The 12,757-nt window shown below is 33.5% G+C and overlaps 1 protein-coding gene across 1 annotated transcript in view; it reads left to right on the forward strand.

Annotated features, from left to right (window-relative positions):
• The window catches only part of GRM8 (glutamate metabotropic receptor 8), a 2,175,877-nt gene that overhangs the window by 16,551 nt on the left and 2,146,569 nt on the right, over nt 1–12,757 (forward strand). The window lies entirely within an intron of this gene.

Genomic DNA, 12,757 nt, shown 5'->3' on the forward strand with positions numbered 1-12,757 from the left:
ACTTCTAATTATGTTAAACTGAAAAAATGTACCCACTAGACTCTTTTAAATGTGCAGATATTTTTGCTACAAATGATATGGTTTGCAATTGACTTTTTGTTAATATGAATTAGTGTTGATGCCTAATTATGAAAATAGTACACAATAACATAATAATGGATTTTATCATTCAAGCTCTAAAAACCAAAGCACAAGTTTTGACTGGTTAAAAATAGGCATTTTGTGGTACTCAACACCTTTTTATCATATTGTTTTTTATGGCAACCCTAATTGTTTTGTTTATTTTTTGGCTAGTGCTTCCCTAAGTGGTTTGGATTGAATAACTTTAAAAGCAATATGTGGCATTTAAACTGAAGAACATTAAATGTTTGTTCGCCAGTAGCTTTTACACTCTCTCTTAATTGTTTTAATGAATCATTTAACTATGTTAGTGTTGGAATCATCTTTGTGGCAGGTGAAGAATACTTAGCATGGTGTATTATTTAGATTATTTCACCAAATGGAATCCAAATTTGTTTTTGTAGGACTTTCACATTCTGAAGCAGTGAGAAAACACTGTTATCAAAATAAATTGGTCAATAAATTCAATATTAAAAAACACTGACAGGTTTGGGCTCACAATGCTGTAAGACATAAAATGTGTAGATTTAATGCCAAATTTTTCCAAAGCACAAAATGCTATGCAGTTGATCTATCTAAACAAACATGTTCAACAAATCTACAGAATATGCTTTAAAGAAAAATATGCCACTTAAGGGATTTCTTCTTTACTGTAACCGTACCTTGTATGCTCTTCATATACAAATCATATCAGGCCTAATCTAGCATTAAATAACTGTTTATGCTAAGGCACCTCAAAATGACTTATTTTGCAAGTGTATAACCTAAAGTAATATTTCTTTCTCTTACTTTTCAATTCAGAGAATAGATCGTTTTTTAAGATTAGACTATCAAAATACTTCCCCTAGAGTATGCATAGTGCTTTTTCCTGAATGCATTATTTTTACATTTTTTACTGTATATGCTTGAGTGAATACAAATCTGCTTCTGCAAAACTCCAAGAATCCTTTGTAACATCAAACATATTTATGAGTCTAAATTTTCTTTTAAAATTTCTTGACATAACATGCTCACCCTATATGCACAAGAGAAATCAAATACAAAAGATTGCATTTCTGTAAACATTGCAGTAGACGTAGACTTTCCATATTTTCTATTTCTTTTTAAAAGCTTATGTTCTAAAAATTCACTTTTTTTTTTCTTTAACTCAAACTTTTGCCACAACACTTCCAGAGGGCACAGTAGTATTTATTTACAATGTAGATTAAAATGATACATATCGAAAGTGAGTGCACATTTATACTCTTTTTTTTCAGACACATGTATAAATTAGAGTTATGAATATTATTGTTCCATCTGGTTCCTTATGATGTGCATAGCAATAAACATGAAAAAAAATAAAAATAAATCAGAGTTTATCCATGATTTAAGATCCCTTTTGGATATGGGTACTACCTAGACAGACAACCCCCCCCCCTTTTTTTACAGAGACTTGCAAAATGCATAGAATTATTAATGTTATCATTCCACCTGGTTCCTCACATAACAGACATACACATTGGATATTATAACACTCTCAGTACACTGTCCAGACCATAGTCCTAATTGTCTGAATCACATTACCCTGTCTTGTTACTCAAAAAAAGGCTCTAGATTATTTCCAAAACCATTGGAACAATAATACTACAATTTTTTTTAAAGGTGATGAAACCAGTTTTTGGGGCCAATTTATCATAGTGCGAGTGGACATGATACGATGTAGCGTATCATGCCCGCCGCACATTGATAAATGCCGACAGCATACGCGGTCTTCCTGTGTCTTGATGTTTAAGTTGTACATAGTTAAGCGTTTTAAAATTAAAACATTGAAGGTCTATGATTAAGGCTAATGCCAAAACGCATAAGACCATTTCACAGCCTATTTTTTGAGCTACGAGGTGGATTGTCACTGTCTTTTAATTTGGAATAAAGTTATGGATATTTTAAAGATCCGTTGTTGTTCATCCTTTTGATATTAAATTAAAACATCTCTGACTTGTGTGCACTAAAGTTACTGCTTTACAAAATTGTATCACCAAGAAATATAAGATGTGATTGGTTGATTCTTGAAAACAGGAACTTTATGTATGGTTCGTGACTGTAATATTACCAGGGAGTTATACATTTCTTTTAACATAAATCCAAAAAATGTATGAATTTAGAGGCACTTCTGCAACAATATAGGAGTTGAATTATAGAGGCTACTCCAACAGACTACAAATAGTCCAGTACAGAAAGTTGATGTAACTGGCCAAAATCTAGAAGAAAAAAACAGCACTTTTTTCTTCCAACAATGCTACCAACAATATAATACAATAGCAATATCTATCCAAGAAACTGTAGTAGCATAGAATACCTATACAAGCAATCAAACTTACAAATATAAGTGAACTACATTTATCACCTTTAAAAACAATACTTATCTATAGTTGCAGCCCATAAGTGACACTATTCACTTCCTTAAGGTGAATTATCTGGTCATCTTACATTCATTTGACCCTCTAGGTGACTAAATTTCAGCAACGCCATTGCCACACATAAGTTATCATTCTTGAATTTAGAAGTTGTAGCACCAACAGTTCTGAGTGTGTGTTTTTAATTTAAAGGGACACTGAACCCAAATTTTTTCTTTTGTGATTCAGATAGAGCATGCAATTTTAAGCAACTTTCTAATTTACTCCTATTATCAAATTTTCTTCATTCTCTTGGTATCTTTCTTTGAACTGCAAGAATATAAGTTTAGATGCCGGCCCATTTTTAGTGAACAACCTGGGTTGTCCTTGCTGATTGGTGGATAAATTCATCCACCAATAAAAAAGTGCTGTCCACAGTCCTGAAACAAAAAAAAACTTAGATGCCTTCTTTTTCAAATAAAGATAGCAAGAGAACAAATAAAAATTGATAATAGGAGTACATTAGAAAGTTGCTTAAAATTGCATGCTCTATCTGAATCACAAAAGAAGAAAATTGGGTTCAGTGTCCCTTTAATCTTCCTTATTTTAACATATAAATTCTATTAAAAGTTAAATTTTAATCCTACATCATCTACCCTCCCTCTTCTCTCTGTTCTGAGATTGGACCTACACGTCTGGTTGTGATCACATTCCGGGATCTTATCTAAGAATACATGTATTAATATGTGAACTTCCTGAGTGCTATATGTGTATACTCCGATAGGAGGTCTTTCTACCTCCTTCAATTTTTTTCTTCAAATAATTTATATGTTTAGATTGACAGTAGCACAGAGGTTAATATAAGCATTGATTGGAAAGAGGAGAGTTTCCTTCTACCAATGAGACACAGGTGGCTGGGGATAGGGGAGAGCTCATGTCTGTCTAAAAGCTCATACCCAAATGCTAGCCTCCAAGCATGTGTGCTAGATTTTAAACCTTGCTTGCTCTCATAGATCTTTGCTGTTGCACACAACATGGTTCCAAGACAAAGGCATTCTAACTGCTTGACATGCAATTACATATGTATTTGTAAAGAGAAAAACACTTTGCTAATAACTGATGCCAAAGCAGACTTCATGTGAATGAAAATCATGATTCAACAAAACTGTAACTATTTAAAGTAGAGGCAGTCTCTTAGGAGCATGTCAGTTAAGCCTTGACAAATTCTACATTTGCTACTATGAAATGCTGAATTTATGAGTGCCTTTTACATGCACAGGTACTGTATGTGAACTCTTGCATTTGTTGAAAGCATGTATTTAACTGCCATGTTGACTGTATTACATTCTGAATTTTAGAGGTGCACTGCTCAATTTATTTCCTACTATGAATTTGCATTTGAATAACAAATATTATTGTTGTTTCTCAAGTGGTTGGTACTTTTGTGCTAAAGGTTTTATCAACATGCACCATCTTGGAACCACTTCCTGCTGGAAACTGTTAAAACCTTTGAAGAAAGTAACTCTTTATTATGAAGGACCTTTATTCTTTGTGTACAGCAAACATAAATAGCTGTAATGAATAACTCTGTAAGCATGCAGAACCACCATGTAGTTTATTATGTAATTAATAAATATGGTAGCTAAGTTATCTTCTTATATTGCCATTGGTCTGTTTCTGCAATAAAGGGATATAAAGGTCAATCATTAAAGGGTTATAAAGGTCAAAGGTGAGATATGCATGGATACATTTAAATTTTATATAGATTTGTGTATTATACTTCCATTTGCAAAAATGCTTATAGAAATGAGTTATTGCTGGGGTTTTTTTAGTGGCATACACCCATATGCTGTGAGAAGGACTGCCATCAGGGGGTGAAAGAAGCAACTGGCCAGTGCTATAGTCACATTTAGTATATATGCGTATGCTGCTGAAACAGTAATACCTTTTACTAGAAGCATTGGAATGGAAGTATATTGCAAGATGCTTTTATTTAAAATTTGAATTAATTTATACACATTTCATTTTATCTATTTAAGGTAACAACCTTACTTTGGTTCTACAAATAGCTCATTTTAATGTTCATTAAAAAACATATATGAAACTAATATCATGTGACCCTTTGTCACATCCACCGGACTCTTCATTTTACCCAATGGAGCAGTATCTATCTTGTAACTGTTCACCCCTTGCCGTTAAGAACATGCTCAGTTTTGAAGAATAATGGCATCATGTAAACTTTTTAAAAATGTTAAAGAAAAAATAAAATTTGGAAAAAAAATCCCTCAATAAAACAGTCTACTCTAAAATATTAAAAAAAAAAAAAAAAAAAGAAAAACTTGGCAAATGTAAAAGAAAATATAAATAAAAAAAATTAAAACAACATTGGACTTATAATATCAAGTTGCACGCTAATGTGAGGGTGGTACAGTGATTCTGTTTATAGCATCCTGCACTATCATTAGCGACTCACTTGTAAACTGGCCTGGGATTATAAATTGGCCTGTTTGAGATTTATGCAAAACCATAAGTGATTACAAGTTAATGTACACTGAAAATATCACACAACATACAAATTTGTATTTGCTCCTAAACAAAAAAAATGATATCAAAGCCAGGTATTTCCTTTCTCTGGTCATTCCATAGAGCTTTATTAACCTTTATGAGAAGAAGCATTTAGCTCAACAGGACTTCTGGGTTCAGACTATTTGCTTAGAGAATTTAGTCAGGTCCACCACCTAAAAATGATGATTTCCCTATATATTTGAAAGAGAAATAAAGTAAACAATTTGGTCTCAAACAGAGCATGCAATTTCTTGAAAAGCATACCTAGATAAGCTGAGGGGGCAGTAATGCTTTGTTGGGAGATATCTGGTAATAGGTGACTAAGCACATATGCATCTTGTTGTTGGTTCAACAGATATGTTCATCTAGGTTCCAGTAGTGCATAGCTGCTCTGGAGCTGACTTTAACTATGTGTTTAATCTATTGTAGAGCGCAAATATTGTTGCTCTCAACTTGTTATCTTGTCCTTTATTTTAGCACTTATATATCCCATTATTTTAGAGGGTGAAAGTAGCACTCAGATGGATAATAGGCTCATACTTCAGGAAGCATTGAACCTTTTCTTTAAACTATAAATACTGGAACCTCCCTTGTTATTGGCAGGTTTATTACAAACTAAAATATAACCATGTATCTATGTATGCAGTAAATGTAGAAGTATTTACTTGCATAATGCATGTTCCCCTAATTACTCAAAACATTTTCCTGGCAGGTTACTACAGGGAAGCAAATGTCTGGTTGATTTTTTCATTCTAAAAACTGTAACGTCTTAGCTTCTAACAGGGAAACTTGCATTCTATAAACACATGCAGAATAATATTTTTATTGAAACATATTTGTTTTCTGTGAATGCTGGACGATTTGTCGGCAGACATGTTTGATAATGTAAGAAAATTGTGAAATTCCCTAGTAAATACTGTTTTACATCTTCTATGCTGCTGCTATTCTGTCAAAGTTTAACCCCTAAACGACAGCTCTGAGCTGTTGCAAATTGTCTCAGTCAGGTGCTAACAACGACTCAGAGCCATCACTAGCACTCTCCCACCTTGAGGGAGATGTGGGGGCTCCCACGAGCTTCTACCCCAGCGATCGGTCCTGTATAGTGACAGGCATCGCTGGGGCTTCATGTTTTGCGCGGTGACGTCACGTGCAACTTTATTGAAAAATCACAAGTATAGGGAAAGGGGGCATGCTGCTTAGAAGTCTAACCTTTCCAACAGTATAAGTCTTGGGGGTCTAAAAAAATATATATTTTAAAAAAATAAAAAATAAAAAAACCCTCAAATCAGCTTAGCACCCAGGTGGGAAAGTGCTGTTTTTCTGTCTCACTGACAGCTGTTGCTAAGTGCTTTTGTAGCCAAGGCACCAGAATTTTGAGGGGGTGTTGTGTAGTTTTCCAAAAAGCTTAAAAATCCTAGTTTATAAATGGCCCAATATTATATGTCTAGGCATATAAATATATAAAATCAATATTAAATAAATGAATTACCATGTTTTGTTTTCCCTTTTATCACATACTATAACTTCCATGAAGGTCTATAAACAAAACTATTTAAAACGTTTGTGAAATGCTTATTTCTAATAGTTTATGTTTTTTTTTTCTTAGTGGCAGTTCCCCAAACTGTTGCCACAAAGTTGAAAACACTCCATTATCTAAAATGTCTTTGTATACTGTAGAATTAAAATTGCCCTTCACTCGAAGTATGGGGCCATAAACAAGTAGCAGGGTATTTTACACCACTCCAGGCAACACTTTGCATTGTGTGTGCATGTTGATGTGAGACTTCTTTACATCTGCTCAGCCATAGAAACCCATTTCATAAAGTTCCCAACACACAAATCTTGTGCTGATGTTGCTTCCAGAGGCAATTTGGAATGATGTAGTGAGTGATGATTTCGATTTTTTACCCAATATGCACTTAAGCATTCAGTGGCCCTACTCAATGAATTTGTGTGGTTTTTGTTGCTCCTAGATACCTCCACAGTAATAGCATTTACAGTTAACAGTTGTAAACCTAGTAGGGCAGAAATTTCATGAACTGACTTGTAGCATAGAGGCCACATTTTAAAGTCACTGAGCTCTTCAGTACAAACCATTGTAATGCCAATGTTTGCCTGTGGAGATTTTATGGCTATGTGCTGGATTTTATGCCCCTGTTAGCAATAGGTCTGGCCGAAACAGCTGAACTCAATATTTAGTAGGGATATCTCCATACTTTTTTCTTTACAGTGTATTTTTGGGGTATCTTCTAAAATTTAAATGGCAAATAAATTATAATTTCTTAGAATAGCTTTGAAGAAAAGCCAATCTTGTTTAAAGATGCATATTATGTTTTAGCATGTTATATCATAATGAATTGGAATGGAGCATAATTCCTATTTACTAAGGTAATACACAGCTATATCAATTCACCATGTTGGAAGACAAGTACTACAATTTACGCTAGCTAAAACAATTGCATGTATCTAGCTATACCATTGCATGCTTTAGGTTTGTTTACAAATATTTTGCTATACATTTTTGGTAGCATTTCTATACCTTGCTTTCTGACCCTCAGAATAAAATATGAATTATAATGAGGCCCTTCTTTTGAAAAAGGTTTGACAATTCAGGTCTAAATAACAACAATAACAAAATTCAATTACTGCAACTGCTGCATATGCTTATCTTAGTGACAACCGCAAACTCCAAATTAAAAATAAATAAATAATGAAAGATAATTTTTTAACAAAAACTTTTATATTTCTATAAAAAATATGTTGACAATGTTAAGTTTTTTTAAAAATTAATAATTGTTTGAGATATTTTCTGATGATCTGTAGACAGAAAAGCTGAAGCGAGGATCAGGAGAATAATTCTCATTGGGAGTAATTTCCCTCAGTTATCTGGAATTTGTTGCAGGACTGTGTATTACACTAACATTACTATGTCGAAGCTTTGGCAGCTTTTCATCTGCTTTTTTCTGAGCGTAAGTATCAGATACTGAGCTGCACAAGATTTGTGAGTGTAATACTGCGGCTTGAGGGGCTATCTTGGGATTATTGTGTGTTGGAAGAAACTAAGAAAGAAGGAAAAAGCTTACAACTTTCAGTAAGCTCTAGAGAAATTACTTAGCTTGTTCAGACACGCCAAGGTGCAAAAAAAGAAATGAGATTAAAAATGCTCCAGCTGGTTGGCTATCATTTTAATCGTAAATCACACATTGGTTCTTCTGTTTCAGTGTAATAAATATGTTGGATGATGTAGTTAGTTATGTTTTAATTATGTGCATGTTTGCATTGGTGCTGGAAAGTTAAATAATGCATTGGTAAGGACATAATGATAGAACATAATGGTCACTTTTAATGCCGACTCATCCAGATCTTTAAATTTCACTAACAAGGGCATTGGATGCAAGTTAATTAAAGAATACAAACTACAGATTCTACCATGCATTAGAGGAAAATCAAGAAATAAAGATGGGAATGAGGCTATGATTTGTTTCAAATACCAGCAATTTGTCTTGTGAAACCATGACAGCTAACTCCTGATTTCCATTATGCAATGCTTTTGCAAATAACGTTCCACTGCAGTCTTGATCAATATGTGGTCACATGGTTTCTCCTCTGGGAAGCACTCCTATTTATCCGTGTAATTGATGGAACACAGTTTCCTGAAAAAAAAGAGGGAGATATCTTCTTTACATCTAGTTATGGAAAATGCTTACATATCTTGCGTCAGATAAAAAATTCCATATTTGAAATAAATGTTTTGTTTTTGCAAGATGAAAAATATATGCTTAGTCTATTATTCCAAAGTGTTATATCAGTTTGAGAATGCAATCTACATTTTCATAGATCAGTGAATATACACATTTGTATGCCATGAATTAGACATATGTTGATACATGCAGTAAACAATACAATTAGTGCTAGGTTACTAGTGAGGCTCAAACTGTTTTGCACAAGTGATATTGTGTTTTCCAGAGCTATTTTAAATTGCGCTTATATTACACGTTGAGCGAATCATGAGTTACGCTACAATTCTTACTGCGATCTCAGAGCTGTGGTTAACTGTTTTGAGAAACTAAAAAGTTGCATAAAACACTTCAAAAATAAATTACAAAGTACAGTTACACTCCTAATAACCACCATCTAATTAAAATTAATAAAAAAAATATTGCTAAAAAAGTTATAAGGGCTCAAAGATATAAGTGTTACAAACAAAATATAGGTATAAATATATATTTATTTAAAAAAACATCCAATATATGTAGACATATTTATTTATGAATACATAGAACATATTCCGTTATGTTAAAAACATTGGAATATGAAATATTCATATTTTCATGTTGGGTTAGCGCAATTGCGAAAATGCAATCATGTTTGCACAATAGTCGGGGTTTTTTTCCGTCTTTTTTTTCTCCATCGACTTCCTCTATGGGGAAATACGTGAACTTGCACGTGATATTTGATGTTCAGATTTTTACGCTAGTCAGGTTACCGCTTGCGCAAAATAAGTTTTTTTTTAACTTGTAATACGAGTGCAATCCGACTAGCGCAAAAAACTTAACTCTAACTTGTAATCTAGCCCTTAATACTTTATATGCTTTCTTTTAATTAAGGGTTTTTATTTTCATATTTTTTCCTATAATTTTATGTGATATCTATGTTACTTTTATGTATGTAGCCAAATTACTGGATGATAACAATGGACACATCAATGCAATAAAAAATCTTAAAATGCTCAGATATATTAGAGTATTATATTGTTGCACACATCCTGTGTTTATTGTGGCACAGATATCTTCTGTGTTTATTGTTGCACAGATCTCTTCTGTGTTTATTGTTGCACACATCTCTTCTGTGTTTATTGTTGCAAAGGGGTTAAACATAGTTATGTTTGTGCTCAGGGTATTCTGTTGAGTCTGTTTTGAGTGGGGCGTGGTTGATGATTGGCAGCTGCTGAGTATGACACTTTTGATTGTTTTACTGGCCACGTCTTGTTTTTGCCAACAATGCATTGCAGCCACTGAGCAAGACTTTAGTTATGTGTTCAACTAATTTTCAGGACTTAAACACTCAACAACTATGGAATTTTGTGTGGAAAATTTAAAATGGTCTAACAAATTAATTTATTATTGAATTACCATGTCCTTTTAAATAGACTTCATGTTTAATCCAGTTGACTAATAATTTATATTAAAAAACCTAGAAAAAAAGCTGAAAACATTAGAGAAAAGTAAATTTTATTACAGTACATAGATTAATTGTAATCTGAAAAGATTGTGAGCCCTTTGACCCACAAATTCCTTACGCATTGTTGCGTGGATGGAAAATGTACTTATTCTCTTCATATATTGCTGTATTGTCAATGTTTTACCATTGTGAAAAGATTTATATCTGAATGATAAAATACAAGAAAATACATATTTAACCTGAGCTTTTATGCACTGCACATAATGATATAGGAACAGTAACTGAGTGTAAAGGGCACAGCTGAAATGAGTTATTATTATTGTAGTGATCAGTTTCCTGCAGAGTTAAGTACAGTAATTCACTTTGTACATTTATCCTACAATATGATCTTTTATTCTCATTGAATATCATATTGTAAAGCATTGTATGTGGTGGTGCAAGGGGATAATATAAAACTTCAGGGCCGTGATTGCTGTGACATAAGGGAAGAAGGCACCTATTGGTCTAGGCATATGTATATGTTAGACGGGAAAAACTAAAGGAGATGTGGATTTCTACACCAAGAAATGAATTGTGTTATGATGTATAGGAGTTTTAAAGCGCACACAAAGCCGTATGTGATAATTAGCAGAATGCACCTAATGAAGAAAATACTGTTAGTTTATGATATAATGTGGGCTTCACTATATATTTCAAATGATTAACCTGTTACCTTTGTTTTAAACATGCATTTGATAAGCATCCTTGAAACAACTTTTTTTTTACATTTTCTAGAAATTTTTCAACATGAAACAAAAATTGTAGCTAATTCTACAGCATAAGTTAGCAACAACTATGTGTGTATAATGGCACTGGCAAGGCAAACAAGCAGCAAGCTGAGTGAGCAATAAGTTAAAGAATATTGACAGACAGGGACCTTTCTTATGGCCAAGAGTAAAAAAGGAGGTTAGATACTTATTGGCTGACACAGAACTGAACTGACAAAGATCCTTGTAGAATAGTGTAACCGTGAAGACTTTTCCGTCTGCAGAAAAGACTATTCCTGCTTGTAGAGTAACAGTTTTAATGAACTGTTGAAGGGACATTAAAATTAAACTTCCATTATCAAATTATGCACAGTCGGAGGCATCAGCTCCTAAAAAGTATGTTCAGGAGTTCACAGTATATACATACATGCATTTGTGATTGTGATCGCATAATACAGGTGACAGGAAAACTTTGAATATATACTGATTATTTAATCATTCAAATGAACTGTTATTGCATTTTTTAGTATACATTTGTTGATTATGCATTTCTACATGTGGGCAGTAGATGCTTGTGCGATCAGATCTTGATAAATGAGGGCCAATGTGTTTCGTGTTACTTTAAAGGGACAATAAAGTAAAAAAGCTGAGGGGTTTTAATCCAAGCATAAGGGAAGTAATAAATATGAACTATAAATGTATTAAAACATTTACATATGTAAGTGGTGCCTTCTGGGTAATTACTCATAAAAATCATTAGATGTGTATGCACTCTCTTTGCTCAGGCTTGAAAACAAGTTTATAATAAATACAAGCATTGCATTTTGAACAAATATGCAGGTGGGCACCATGGGTATTGGTAGTGAGTTTTTAAAAAAAATAAATATTAAACAAATATGAAGGGCAAATTTTTCCTGCCATTGTTCCAGGGTAAAGAGAGACTTTTTTTCAGCTGTATGTGCAATTTAAATTATTGTACAAGGTCTGATTATTGGTGACTTAACCACTGTGGGAGCTTATAAAGTGCATCAGAAAATCGAGTTAGTTAGTGCTTAGCTTCCATGATCAGTTTCAGGGGTACATTTATTAAAGTGCGAGCGGACATGATACAATGTAGCATATCATGACCGCTGCACATCGATAAATGCCGACAGCATACTCTGTCTGCATTTATCATTGCACCAGCAGTTCTTGTGAACAGCTGGTGCAGTGCGGCCCCCTGTAGATTCGCGGCCAATCAGCCGCTAGCAGGGGGTGTCAATCATCCCGATCGTATTCGATCGGGTTGATTTCTGTCCGCTGCCTCAGAGCAGGCGGACAGTTTATAGAGCAGTGGTCTTTAGACCCCTGCTTCATAATTCCTGTTTCCGGCGAGCCTTCAGGTATGGAACTTGATAAATTGACCCCAAAGGGTGCACAGCTGTCTATTAAAAGTTACATTTGGAGATGTTACAGTAGACTTAATAAGACAATATGTATTAAATAACTTTTTATGTTTTCTTTGGTGATTCATTTTATTGTAGTTTCTTATGTCTTTAAAAATCTTTTAAATTCTATTTAGTTTGTAAAGTTCCAAAAACTTATAATTGGTTTTAGAACATTTTAACTCGCACTGTTTATTTTCTGTTTATCATTTGAAGCTACAAATTATGTTTAAATGGGTTTTATAAGAATGTTTATGTTTGTAGGCTTTAAAATGTACTGATCATAAGTGCTTTCCACTTTGAAAAAAAAATATATTCAGTCCTTGAAATCATGCAAACACAGCGAATC

The sequence above is a fragment of the Bombina bombina genome, chromosome 6 (assembly GCF_027579735.1).
Source record: "Bombina bombina isolate aBomBom1 chromosome 6, aBomBom1.pri, whole genome shotgun sequence".
NCBI classification, from domain to species: Eukaryota; Metazoa; Chordata; class Amphibia; order Anura; family Bombinatoridae; genus Bombina; species Bombina bombina.